The following is a 12,669-nucleotide window of genomic DNA, read 5'->3' on the forward strand; positions in this document are numbered from 1 at the left end:
TTAGAAATGGAGAAATGCAAAAGAGAGACCCAGAAGAAACTACAGAGGAACCGAGGAGACATGCAGGAAAGAACATGTTCTTATCCTCTGAGGCCAACCCAATCACTGAGTGATGACTTGTTCCCTTTCCAAACAGCAGGTCCTTTTATGGGGGGTCATAAGACTTCACTAATAGGAAAACCAAGCTTTCATAAAACTCATGCAAGCTACAATAGTGGGATGGAATCATGGACCACGTGTGTCACACCAAATGGTGTCCGCATGTTTTTATTCCCCTGGTTCCCTATGTGTCCAAATGTTTAATGCTCCTAAAAGCAAATGATTTCTCTTCCACTACTGCCAGAAGTCAAGAGAAATTTAAACAGACCTAAGATCAACAGTGTGAGTTTTCTTGGCCTCCCCATCTAGCAACACTGCCATAAATTTCTTCGGCTTCTTCGTTGGGAATTTAAAAGGTCTATAGTCTTGGCAGAGTTTATAGAACAATGTTTCTTCTATATGGATTATAAACTTGCAAAATCCCAAACAGTGGAGGGTAAGATATTCAGTCAATGGGTCACCATGAGAAGACAACAGAAAAACTCAACACCACGTCCAGCCAAACATTATTTCTGGATTGGGCCCAGTGGGTAGGAACAACTTGGTCAGCTCCAGCTCCGATGGGGTCAGAAGCCTGGGTCTTGAGGCGTTTGGTCTTCGGGCCCGCTCCCCCTCCCTCACCACTCATAAGCTGGGCCATACTAGACAGAGTCCAGAGACTCTAAGCAAGGTAGAGAATGGCAGGGCCCTGGAATCTCACTGGACATTACGAGCTCTGGTTTCATGAGCTTCTCATATGAGCCCCCTGAGCAAGCAGAATCAGGGGTTCTTTGTGCTGAATTTAGCCCACGGTTTCATCCACCAGGCAAATATGCTTGATTCTATCAAAAGGGCCTTTGTGGTGCTGGATGCTGGTGGTTCACGCCTGTAATCCTAGCCACTCAGGAGGCTGAGATCTGAGGACTGTGGTTCAAACCAATCCAGGCAGGAAAGGTTCTGAGTCTCCTCTCTTCTCTCCAATTAACTACCAGAAAACGAGAAGTGGAATGGTGGCTCTACTAGCATTGAGCAAAAGAGCTCAGGGACAGTGCCCAGGCCCTGAGTTCAAACCCAACAACTGACTAAAAAAAAAAAAATCCCCAAACCGACAAGAGGGCCATTGTGATAAGACAACAGCTCTCCTTTCTTCCTGATACATTTTCCTCTTGAGGGAAACATATATTATAAGTTCCTGTTCCCAAGTGAGAGCGATATGGCAAAGAGAGCTCTTACCGGACTAGTGGACAGATTTTTTTTTTTTACTTAGCACTGAGGGAGCGCAAATGTCTCTTGCACAAACCATCACACATTTCTTTAATAAGACCCCTAATTGAAGCTCTCACCTGAAAATACTGGTCAAGCATTCTGCCTTTTATTGGGTTGCTCAGCAAGACAGAGAGTCTCAACACTGAACATGACCAAAAGCTAACAGTGGCATAAAAACCTGGGAACAACTGATTGGCTTCAAAAGCCCAAGGACAGAGTGTTACACACATGGGCAGTGGCCTGTCCTCGTTCCTTACAAAAATGAGTGTGAACACTTCATCTTGACTCTGAAGAGGTTGTTGTTTGGATTTTACTCTTAACATGAAAAATTAGCCAGGCAGTAGAGGCTCACACCTATAATCCTAGCTACTCAGGAAAGGAAGCTGAGACCTGAGGATCGAAGGTCAAGGACAGTCTGGCAAGAAAGAGCATGAAATTCTTACTTCCAAGTAGCCACCTAAAAGCTGACAGTGGAACTGTAGCTCAAGTGGTAATGCCTTGAGTGGAAAAAACTAAAGGAAACAGTGCCAAGGCCCTGAGTTCAAACCCCAGTACTGGCAGAAAGAGAGAGAGAGAGAGAGAGAGAGAGAGAGAGAGAGAGAGAGAGAGAGAGAGAGAGAGAGAGAGAGAGAGAGATATCTTCTAGTTTCAATTTACCATCCAGGATGAGTAAAAAAGAAGCTTCCAGCAGCCAGCATGAAGAGGAAAGAAACCTGTAAGTTTGCAAATTGATGAGAAGAATTAAGTATTCACTTTATTAAAGCTTATTCTATTCTTAGAAGGAAGATATAAAATGATACACAAGTCTCATTAGAAAAGTTTGTGTATAATATTTAGCCAAACAAAACATATCTAGAGAGAAATGGCAGGTTGTGAAATACTGCAGTCAAGCAGATATGTCTCACTGATTCTTTCATAATTCAAGTCCACATAGAAGTCCACTCAGTCAAAAGGCTGCCATTGAAAATTGACCTGAGAATATTTCTCTTAAAGTCTACAAATCGTGGAACTACAATACTCATCTCCTTGAAGAACTACTGAGATCCATACATAGGAAAAGAGAATGAATGACTGGAATTTCAGGCCATTTGCATGAGAAATTATAAAAACTTTGTCTTATAGCAGTGTAATTTTTTTGCCAGTTCTGGGGCTTGAACTCAGGGCCTGAGCACTGTCCTTGGACTTTCTCAAGGCTAGAGCTCTACCACTTGAACTTCAGCACCATTTCTGGCTTTTTCTATGTATGTGGCACTGAGGAATCGAACCTGGGTCTTTGTGCATGCTAGGCAAGCACTCTACCACTAGGCCAAACTCCCAGCCCTACAGTGTAATTTTTAAAAAGCAAACTCTGAAACAAAACTCCAATACATAAAATAAAAATGTTCTGGTTAAAGCACCTCCTGGCCTCCCTCCCTGTTGCCTGTTGACTGGGCAGAAGAGAGTGTAAAAACTAGTCATCACAGAAACATCGAACCAGGCTTCCTCAGCAAGCTAGACACCGCTTACGGAAGGAACCTCAGCATGTGTAAAGATACAGCAGCTAGGCTTGGATTTGATGGTGTTAGGAATAAACAGAATTAATGCAACCCGCTGCTACCCTTTCCTACTCCCCTCATTGTAACATGGATGGAAGTTATTTCTATACCAACATTCACCAGAGTGGTGTAGGATGCTCATCCATTTATGTGGACATATGTTCCAGACAAGATTTCCTGCTAGAATCAATGATTTCTAAATATTCTGGCATCAGAACAACAGATATGTATCACAAATTTGCCTACTGAAAACATCAGTCATAATTTGCACTTGGGGAAATAGTCTCAACAAAAATTCCCTTGGAACCAAACCACTGGTATCTAGTTACTGGAGAGGCTGAGATCTGAGGATCACACTTCAAAGCCAGCCTTGAAAGGAAAGTTGGTAAGACTCTTATCTCCAACTCACCAGCAAAAGGTCAAAGTGGAACTGTGACTCAGGTGGTAGAGTGCTAGTTTTGAGAAAAAAAAACAAAAACACCTCAGAAACGATGTCCAGGCTCTGATTACAAACCCCAGTCTCTAGTACTGGTACATCTGGTACATACACACATAGGCATACACACACACACACACACACACACACACACACACACACTATCATTTAGGCTTCCAGAGACTGTTTGCAAAAGGAAGAGAGAAGGTAGATTATTTCCTGATTTCTTGCATGTCCTTCCAGAGGATATTCATAAGTTGGGATGTGATTTAAATAGATTTGCTTTCAATATGGATGCCTCTGCCCATGTCAAGCTTTAGTGTGTGTGTGTGTGATGGATTCCTTCCCACCCCTTCTGCTTCACGTGTGAAGCTAGCGCCTTCAAGCCACTTTCCCATGGATTATAGGAATACAGTGTTGATCCTTGGTTGTTCAAAGGATTTAAATTTCACCTAAAGGTTTATACATCTAGTGTAGTATCAGTCACCAAAACTAGGTAAATAAAGAGTTGCATGCTTCTTGCGTTTAAAATTTTCTGTTCACCTTATGAGAAGTGATTAAGATATATAATGAAATCTCATTTTATATGGAGATTTTATTTCATCCTCAGTATTTCAGACATGTAATGTGTATAATCTACCCCTCCTTAGAAAACCATTAGAGAACATATAAACTCTTATAAAGCATAGTAATATATATGTATAAAATTTAATTACACAGTAAAATAGAAAGCATCACAAAGATTACACAGGCAAGAAACAATTTCTAATATTTCTAATTGCAGGAAAACAGGATAGACTCCATCTAAGTATATGTGGCTGAGCTGTTCTCAGTTAAATGTTTGCACATTTGGCATCCTGCATAGGCGTGGATCTGCTCTGGCCACCGAGGCGCTGGGGCCTGCGTTAAATAATTCCCCTCTACTCTCATGCCTGCACTCCCAGGGTTTGTTTATCTATCACCCAGTCTTGTTTTTTATGGTCCCATTTCTTGGCAGTATTTTGTAGCTTCTTGGCCTCTAATTTATTTTCCTTCAGATAAAGAATAAGACAATTGACATGAAGAAACTTAGATTCATTGTCATGTATTTAATATTTTTCTGAAATGAAGAACTCGTATCCTGGAGAGAGTAAAAAATCATTCTTGGAAAATAAAGATGTGCAAAACATTTGCTGTCAATTTCCCATCGTTTCTTTCTTAACACATCGGGTCAAGGTGGGTTGGGGAGGTCACACCTTCAGCAATTAGGTTCAGAGTGCTCAGAATAATTTTTCAGGTGTTTCTGGAAAATAAACTACCAGCAAGCCTAGTAAATATTCCAGGCAAGAATGATGTGAAATCTCCAGTGTACTTTTGCTTCTTGTATCTTGAGAGCAAATGGTTCAAATGACCTAAGAATATGTTATAGGCTAGGTACTGGTAGCTAAAAACATGTCATCCTAACTACTTAGAAGCCAAGATCCGAAGTTATGTTCAGAGTCAAGCAGGACAGGAAAGTCCATGAGTCGGAAGTAAAGCAGTGGTTCTAGGGGTAGAGGGACTGCATGAGAAAAAAAGCTAAGGGACAGATAGTGCCCAGGCCCTGAGTTCAAGTCCCAGATACAGCGCACACACACACACACACACACACACACACACACACACACACACACACACACAGAACATGATATGGATTTTATCTAGGGTCATGGATTTTTTTACTTGGAAAGAAATAATCAAAATATCTCAAATGTACTAAATATTTTCCAACCTAAGAATCACCATAACATGTTTTTACTTACGTGACTTTTGCCTTGACCTTGTGTAAAACAGAGCAGCATGATATTTATTTTACAGGTGGGAAAATAGAGTTATAGAAACAATGTGGCATCCAGGTTTACTCAGCATAGTTAGTGGTGGGACTGGACCCAAGCCCCAGCTTCCTGATGACTTTCCATGCATTAAGCAAACCTTGAACTTATGACTTTGCTAAGTCTTTCTATTTTCTGCACAGTGCATTGTTGATGGCTGAGCAGACAACAAGGAGAGTTTCTTTTACCCTACATTGTAGAGAAGGTTCATTTCTCAAGGCAGAAACTTCTAAGGATCATGGCTTCATTTGTAGGTTCAATTCTCTGAGAGCTGAGACAATCTGGTCAATGTTAACATGGTATGCCTAATTTTAATGTTAGACTCCTTTCCCCTTCCTTCTCCTGTGCGGGGTTCACCTCCTTAAGGTGTTTGTGTCTAGGTGTGGGTACCTTCCTTAGCAACAAAGCGACTGCAATGGGTTTTGAGGGTGAATCCCTGGTAGGCTTAGGAAATGCTTGGGCCTCTTTGTACCTATATCTGCGGGCGTCTTGTAAAATGTGCATGGGTTTTGGACTTAGCTGGTCTTGACCCTTCCATGTTTGTACAAGGAGCAATGCCTGGTTAGAGCCAGAGCTCCTTGTGCATTGTTTCTTGCCATGGCTTAAGACCTTCCTGAACACTGTGCTAACTCTTCCTTTCTCATTCCCCTGAGACAGGAAAAGTTAAGCACTCCAGGTAGCTTACTTTCCAGACGCACAGCAATGAAAGGAGTTTTGTGGGGACGGATCTCAGTATTTTATGATGGAGGACAGACTCAATTATCTCCATCCCCAGCCTTCGGCAAAAGATCTCTCTCCTGAACCAGATTAAGGATCACTGCTTTGCACTGGGGTGGAATGCTGGAGAGATTGATTGAGACTGAACCCGATCATTCTTCTGCCATACTCTAGGATAAGCTGCTTTTCACTTTCAAAAGTCATAATATGCCTTTTTGTTCACCTATCCCCTCTGAAATTGACCTTCAGTGGAGCCTGTATATCTAGCAGTCTGAAGGAGATGCCAACAAGGCTTTAAAAAGAAAAAAAAAAAACTTCCCATGATGAAATACCAAATTGGTATCCCACCATGGCAAGAAGGATGTGGAGATTTGGTTCATGGCTATTAAGGATAAAATAGAAATGATCATATAACGAGCTACCCTGTCTTAAAGACAAAGACGAATAGTCCACCGAAAGGTCCATAGATTGAAACAGGCTTCAAATCATATGTGTCCAAGAAACAACTGAAACATGGTTCATGTGAAAGTACAATGTAAAATGAGAACCCTCCAAAACATAGTTCACATTTGGTGAAATCCCAGTATTGTGAGTTGAAAAGTTGGAGAATGTTACATGATTTAATTTCTGGGTAATGTTATGTTTTAAAACACCAGTAGCTACTCAGGAGGTTGAGACCTGAGGATCAAGGTTCAAAGCCAGCTGGGGCACAAAAGTCCATGACACTCTTATCTCCAATTAATCACCAGAAAACCAGAAGTGGCACTGTGTCTCAAAGTGTTAGAGCACTAGCCTTGAGCCAAAACACTTAGTGACAGTCCCCAGACCCTGAGTTCAAGCCTTGTGACCAACAAAACAAAACAAAACAAAAATACACCAGTGATTTACACATGTACTCTTAGCTACTCAGAAGGTTAAAAATCTGAGATTATGTTTAAAACCAGTCCAGGCAAGAAAGTCTGTAAGTCTCTCATCTTCAAATAGCCAGCCAAAAACCAGAAGTAGAGTTGTGGCTCAAGTGGTAGAGCACTAATCTTGAGTGACAAAGTTATAAGATAGCCCCAGTCCATAGGTTCAAGGCTTGGTATACACAAAAAGCTTCTTAATTAAAAATTTTAAAAAATTGCTAGTTATATTTTTGCACTGCATGTTTAATGGTCTCTCCCAACACATCAAGGTGACCTTTCTAATATAAGGATGACTCAATTAAAAAAGCAGGATATGGTCTTTAAGGCATACTGATAAATGGAAAATGGATTCAAACAAATGCGGTCTGTGGCTAACTTCCAGCCAGTGCTTTCAATGTTATAGAATTCTATACAATAAGAATTTGTATTTTCCAAATCACACTAAGTTTTTACTTACAGAATTTCTAAAAACAAGTACAGGCACTTTCCATCAGCTGCCTGCTCTAATGTGAGATTCTCTTTTTCCTGCAGCTGTGAAAGTTTGACCAGTGGGAAGCAAGATCTCATTGTTTGGTGTCTTATTCTGGAAATTACTCTTCTCAGTGCTGCCAAGCATTGTGCCATCGATTGTGGTGAGAAGGGAAAATGCCATCCAGAACTTTTGCTGGCATTTAGAGACCTATCTTGGAAGAAGTTAGATAGGTCTTGAGCCAGGCTCCCTTGCACAACGATATATTTGGAACAGGAAGTTTCTCTTTGTCTGGAGCATTGATGGATTGCCTGATATTGATTCAGTGCCCATGATGGATTTAGTTCTCAACATACATGAGAATATAGCTTTCTTACCTAGTCAGAAACTTGATTCCTTAAGATGCCATCTTAAGTACCTGGAGTAGAATTGCTATATCCTGTATCAGGATGTGTATATAAACAAAATAAGTAAGTGTGGTTTTATTAGACATTCCCTTAGCCAATGTACCCACAAGTACAGTGGAGTGAGAACTGTGCATGCCTGTGGTGAAGAGCGTGGGAGCCCAGCCTCCCAAACCTCCATAGAAACTACTGGTAGATTTCAGAGTGCAAGTCACCTGGAATTGAGAGGAATCTTGTCATTCCCATCCTGGGCAGAAATGGAAGCTTCGGGCTTGGCAAACCTAATAAATGGTCTATGCTTCCAAATGAAGTCCCAGGAGGGTAGCTCTTCTCTGGGCTAGATGATTTCATTCACTGATGTCTAACGCGTAAGTCTGAATTATTTGTTGGAAATCCAAAGAGGGACCATATGACTGAAGATGTGATCAAGCCTCCAGCATTCATTTGTCACAGTCAGTTTTTCACATGCCAAGTCAGCTCTAGAGCAGGGTTCACCTAATCAAGAAGTCTTCTTCCTCATTGCCAGGCACATAACTTCAAATCTTTCTATGAGAACAGTTAAGTTTTGGAGTAAGAAGAAATATTAGCAGCCATCTTGGGTTAAATCACAGTTTAACAGATGGTAAAACAACTTGCCCAAGATCACTGAGCCAAAATGGCACCCACAAGAAGAAATCAATGTCATGTAAGTTATGCCTGAGAAGTTCTAAAAAGAACCCACTGTCCTATCCACGTTTGGGCAGCCATCTTTCATTCCCAGAAGTTTACTAGCTTTTCATCTAATTCATCCTGTTCATAGATTATAAAAAAGCAAAATAAGGAAGTAGAGGTGTGGCTCAAGTAGTAGAGCACCAGCCTTAAGTGAAAAAGTCAACTGAGTGTTGGCCCGGCCAACACACACACACACACACACACACACACACCAACCACACAGTGCAAAATAAACTGTTCAATATATTTTGGAATGTAAAAACTATTCTAGGGGGTTTGGAATGTAGCTTAGTGGCAGAGTGCTTGCCTAGCATGCATGAAGCCTTTGGTTCAATTCCTCAGTACCAGCCTCAGGACCAGCAAACAAATAAACAAAATAACTACTGTTAATATTTTATGCACATAGTGCCATCGTCTCTTTTGAACTTGAGTATAGAAGACATGGCCTTTTTAACAATACTTTGTGATCATTTTTTATATTTATTTATTTATTTATTTATTTTTGTGGGTCATAGAGCTTGAACTCGGCCTGGGCACTGTCTCTGAGCCTCTCTGTGCTCAAGGCTAGCACTCCACCACCTGAGCCACAGTGCTACTTTTGGCTTTCTCTATTCATGTGGTACTCAGGAATTGAACCAAAGGCTTGGGCTCTTCAGCTCTACCACCCTACCCTTAAACCAAGTCCCACTTCCCATTTTCTAGAGGTTAATTGGAGATAAAAGTCTCAGGTCCTAAATAGGACCACATTAAACTGCAAAGCTTCTATATGGCAAAGGACATAGCTAGCAAGCTAAATAGAAAATGTACAGAGTGAGAGAAGATCTTCACTAACCATATAACAGACAAAGGCCTCATATCTAAATTATATCAATAGCTAAAAATATTGAATCTCTCCAAAACAAATCTTCAAAGAAACAACCATCCCATTAAAAAATAGGTGAAAGACGTAAAGAGAGTCTTCTCTGAAGAGAAAATAAGCTAGAATGGCCATGATCAAGAAATCTAACAACAACAGATGCTGGTGGGGATGTGGCCAGGGAGGATCATTACTACACTGTTGGTGGGAGTGTAAACTCGTTCAACCACTACAGAAAGCAGTATGGCAGTTCCTCAAAAGACTAAAATAGAGCTCTCCTATGACCTAGTAATTCCACTCCTTCTCATTTACCCAATTGTCCAGAAACAAGAACATACTAAAGCCACTAGCACAATGATATTCACTGCAGCACTATTTACCACAGCAAAGATATGGAACCAACCCAGATGGCCCTCAGATGCCATCAATAAGATGTGGTATTTATACACAATGGAATTCTATGTTGCTGTCCGAAAGAACGACATCACCCCATTTGAAAGAAAATGGAAAGACTTAGAAAAAATCATATTTAATATGAAGTAATGTGAAGTAAGCCAGACCCAAAGGAACGGGTAGGCTCAATGGTTTCCCTCATTTGTAATAATTAGTACACATCTAGGACTCTCCTAGCAGAGGATTACAATAGCACAAAACCTAGATACATAAGGTCATATAGGATGAGACTAAATGAAAGAATCTCCAGGATATGGAAACAAGAGCTTTATCTTGAGTGATTGTTGTTCTTAATGTACTAAGTTATTTCTCTTCTCCTTTGTTTGTCTTTGGTTAATCTCATATTATTACTGTATCTGACTTTGTTGCCTGGAATATTGTATATATATTTATTTGTTTATTTGAAATAGGGAAGGGAAGGAAGGAAAGAAAACAAGATGATTGGGAGGGGGTTGGAGAAGGGAAATGGGGACAAAAACATGAGAAGGGGTATCAATGTGTGAGAAGTAATGCACCTACTATCTGGTGAATGTAACTGTAACCCCTCTATACATTAACTCAACAGTAAAAATTAAATTAAATTAAATTAAAACTACTGTACATCAAAAAAAGAGGAGTCTCAGATCCTTTTGTGCCCAGACTGGCTTTGCACCTAGATCCTCAGATCTCAGCCTCCTGAGTAGCTAGGATTACAGGTGTGAGCCACTGTGATCATTTTTTCTGTCACTTGTGGGGCTTGAACTCCCTGAGTTTTGTGCTCAAGACTAATGCTGTACCAGTTTATTTGTAGTTTTCTGGTGGTTCATTGGAAATAAGAGTCTCATGGACTGTCCAGTCCTGGCTGGCTTCCAATGGTAATCCTCAGATCTCAGCCTCCTGAGTAGCTAGGATTTATAGACATGAGCAACCAGCATGCAATGTAAAAATTAAAAAACAAAACACAGAGTTAGTCTTGAACCTTCTTTCCTTATTAAGCAAATATAGATTACATTTACAAGACAAGGCCACCATCTTGTGGCTTGAGAGTCTCCACCCACCTGTGCTTGGGAGTAGCTGGCCACAGACACAAAGGTTCTGGGTCTCCTTTCAGAAGGAGCTGCAGAACTCAGGCAAAAAGGACCACAAATCAGAACCAGTCCTAAGAAGACATACCCAAGAAGAGGTGTGGGAGAATGGCTCCATGGGTGAAGATGCAGAACAGTTGCCATGGACAAGCACACTTGAATGTTAATGAACATTTAAAATTGGATTTTGACTGGGTAGCATGTGTGTCTAACTTGTCCACATGATTCCATCTTCACTTGTCTCCCTAGGACAGGCCACTGTCATGTGACTCACATGGCTCCTCTTTCTGGGATGACCATTCCTAGCCAGAGTCATCTTAGGAAAATGAACTCAGATATGGTGGCTCAAGGAGTCCACCACAAATGACAAAGAAACTGAGTCTCCCTCCCACATCCCAGGAACCAGGGTGAAAGGTCTGTCAGATTCCATACTGCAAGGAATATGAACAAAGTTTGCAAGCATTATGCACCATCTCTAGGTGGTCGGGAATCTTCCTTGTCCAGTGCTCTCATGTGAGTCCACTGGTGCTCATGTTCGGTTATCTAAGTTCTGTTTTCCACATTCCCTAGAATGTGGTCTCAGTGCTAGTTCAGTCTGTGCTTATCTCTTGGTGATGTCAATTGTTTGATTTCTTACATTGGTCACGAGGCAAGACCTTGGGCTGTAAGAAAACTCACTCATGGCTTCGATGTTAGGCTGTTGGAATTTTTTCCTCCTCCTCCTCCTCCTCCTCCTCCTCCTCCTCCTCCTCCTCCTCCTCCTCCTCCTCCTCCTTCTCCTCCTCCTCTTTTCTCTTCTCCTTTGTTTTACAAAGGAGTTGCCATTGAACAAAGCAGTTTATGAACACACTTGATCAATGTCATCCATATCTGTTTTACTGTTTCCAATACAGCTGAGTATTTACATTTCCCAAAGTGCTAACAAGGGGAAGGCATACGGTTTTAGGGAAGGGTGGTTAAGTGGGAAGAATTGGGGAACACTGACACACTTCTATCTCTGGACTTTGTATTCTTTTTGTTTAGCACTCCCTCTAGTGACACAACGCATCTCAGTGTAGAATTGAAAGGCACAGTGACAATGCTCTTGTCTGTAAAGAACGCAGTACTTCATAGTTGGAGAGGCGAGGGATCATTCCCTTTCGGAAGTCACAGATGACCCAGGACTTCAAGGATTCCAGTTTGGAAATGTGAAAGTAGAAAGAGATAAGATTAGGCCAGCTAAAATCTAGAAAGAAAAACAAAGAATTGACCTTTGTAATTGTTTTATTTATTTTTTTAACTCATCAAATGGAATACAAAAGGATAGGACTAAAAAGATTCTAAATTTCAGGCTTCGTAGGGAACCAGGCCAGGCTTACAGTGATCTGTGCCTTATCTATGGTGGAACAAAACTTTATCCTTCAACGTGCAGAGCTCCTTCTCCTCCCCCACTGATGAAAGCACACATAATTTGTCCTGGACAGATGGATGCTCAGACAGAAACCTCAAAGCTTTTTTAGAAAAGAAAATTCCAGTTGATATGTGCCACCACTGAACCCATGCTTTAGGTCGATATCTGGGACTGCCTCCTGGGCCTATGAGAAAAGGTTGTGTAAAACAGGATGATGATAACATTGGACCCTGCCAAGGACTGACTTGATGGTGAAAAACAAGGTTGCACAGACTCAACTCAAAATGCTTCTCATGTCTCTGTGGAGAAAAAGTGGCCAATTTAATTCTGTTTTGATTTTCTCTGATGTGTGACCTGATTTGTGAGCTGGATTTTTCAGAGCCACAGTTGTGCCAAACCCCATTAATGTTTAAGGCACACTCATGCCCAAATATGGATCTCTCTCATTTTGTGTGGACCATGTACTGTGTCTAACTGTCCAATCCACGCAGACTCCTCGCCAGGGCTCAACAGACACAACATAGACTAGCAT

Source organism: Megascapheus bottae, chromosome 10 (genome assembly GCF_031878675.1).
Source record: "Megascapheus bottae isolate mThoBot1 chromosome 10, mThoBot2.hap1, whole genome shotgun sequence".
Classification (NCBI taxonomy): domain Eukaryota; kingdom Metazoa; phylum Chordata; class Mammalia; order Rodentia; family Geomyidae; genus Megascapheus; species Megascapheus bottae.